This window comes from Centruroides sculpturatus, unplaced genomic scaffold (assembly GCF_000671375.1).
Source record: "Centruroides sculpturatus isolate CEXI.00-Female unplaced genomic scaffold, Cexi_2.0 scaffold45, whole genome shotgun sequence".
In the NCBI taxonomy this organism is placed as follows: domain Eukaryota; kingdom Metazoa; phylum Arthropoda; class Arachnida; order Scorpiones; family Buthidae; genus Centruroides; species Centruroides sculpturatus.
Window position 1 is genome coordinate 60,844 of NW_019384310.1, and position 1,839 is coordinate 62,682.

The 1,839-nt window shown below is 36.7% G+C and overlaps 1 protein-coding gene across 2 annotated transcripts in view; it reads left to right on the plus strand.

The window, feature by feature from the left end:
• The first annotated feature begins 519 nt into the window (after positions 1-519).
• The window catches only part of LOC111621063 (wolframin-like), a 12,937-nt gene continuing 11,617 nt past the window's right edge, over positions 520-1,839 (plus strand). The window contains exon 1 of one of the 2 annotated variants that reach the window (XM_023363119.1): positions 520-836. The gene's annotated coding sequence lies outside the window, so the exon portion shown is untranslated. The remainder of the gene's footprint in view (positions 837-1,839) is intronic. The other variant, XM_023363128.1, reaches the window with a different exon arrangement.

The window sequence follows — 1,839 nt, forward strand, 5'->3', positions numbered from 1 at the left end:
CTTTTCCCGTTATATTATTAAAATTACTGTGGTGTGAGCGCCCATAAAAATTCACTTTTAAGCGAAGAACAACAACAACGGAAACACGATTTTATTTTTTAAAGTGAATTTTTAAAGTTGTAACGTGGTATAATTTTTATGTTCTTTTCGTAAAAGAGAAAATTATCTGGTAAGAATTCAAGATGGAGGATGGTCCAACGTCGCGGGCTGCATTCGGCCCGAGGTCCGCACTTTGCGAATCCTCGTTTTAAAGCGATCAAAATTTTAGTTTGTCACGAATAATTGAAATAATATTAGAATGCGAAGTAAAAGTATTACTTCCTTTCGGATCTCTGTTACAAATTAAAATAACGTAACGAAATAATACAGTATTAATAATTGTATTTAAAAGTTCCGTAGCTAAATTAGTCGTATCTATCGTTAAAACTTATTAATTGAATATATCAATAAATTGTTTCGTACGAAACGGGCGAACAAATAAATTGACTAGTTTTAGCCTACTCCGATTTGTCCCGATAAAGCGAGGCCGTGAAATTCCCACAAAAGCCTTTTATGGAAATATTCATTCTATTAACCGATTAAATCTTTTCATTCAAATTTAAATGCCATTTTTTAAAACATATATTAACCGATCGACGATTCTCGTAATAATTTTTCAAAATTAGTACATCGACGAATAAGAAAAGCCATCGGCCATTGGCTGGCAACCGCAGAGTCTTTTACTACGTCACGGTGTCTGGGTTTGAATATGACGGGTGGAGGTCGGTGTCGGTCAGTGGTGGATCGTGACCAAAATAGTACAAATATCTGGACAGGTGATTAAAGTAACATATAAGGTTAGTAACTGTTAGAAACGTCTATTTTATGTATAACCACGTTTCTATATATCGACGTGGCCGTTTGTCCATATATAATTGACGTTTAGAGTCTGTTCGTCAATTATCTACCGAACTATATGTAGAGATCAAATTAAATTATTAGATATATTAGTGTTGACTACCGAATTCCGCATTGGAACTTGTTGATTAAATCAATTATTTTTCCCTTCTCTCTTTCCGTATTATTTTCGTAATCTGTTTCGCCTCGACGTTTACTTTTTCTGAAATAATAATAATTATTATATTATATTTATTCTAATATGTTTTATATTGCTTCAAATTTAAAATGTGTATATATATATATACATATTCAAAAGTGTCTCATATTTACCCACATTGACCCTAAATAATAAACGCATTAACTTTCACCAACCGAAAACAGTTTCTACCTCAAACTGGTACTAACACCCATTCTCCGTGCTCGGAGTCAGTCAAGGTCCGGAATCGCTCGCCTCGACCAACGGTCGCCCACGTCTCGGCACTCACACGAAGACGAGCCCCAGACACACACAAAACTACATAACGTCGAGTACTCTACGAACGGTAGAGCGGACCACTCGCACCGAACAGTTAAATGCCGTAGTCTTACAACGACTCCCAAACACGACCCAGTTTTGGGGCGCCGTATCCGGCAACGGGTCGGACGTAGAGGTACGATGCCTTTGACTTTTTCACTCGTAGGAGCACGTTCTATAACTCCGTTAAGGTCCAACGACGTCATTCAATCCGTATTTATGTCACCGGTTGGCTTATCCAGCCATATTAAAGCAGATTTACCACAAATCACGGTTTACAAAAGAAATTGCGTCAAACGGTACCACGTGACGTAATTGACGTTTATAACCATCGCACGTCACGATATAAACGTTTATCGTAATAAACATAAACATTTTCCGCGAATATTCGTCACTTATCCGTAAAAACAAGCGCTTATGTTTCACATTTTCATTTTAATATTTTT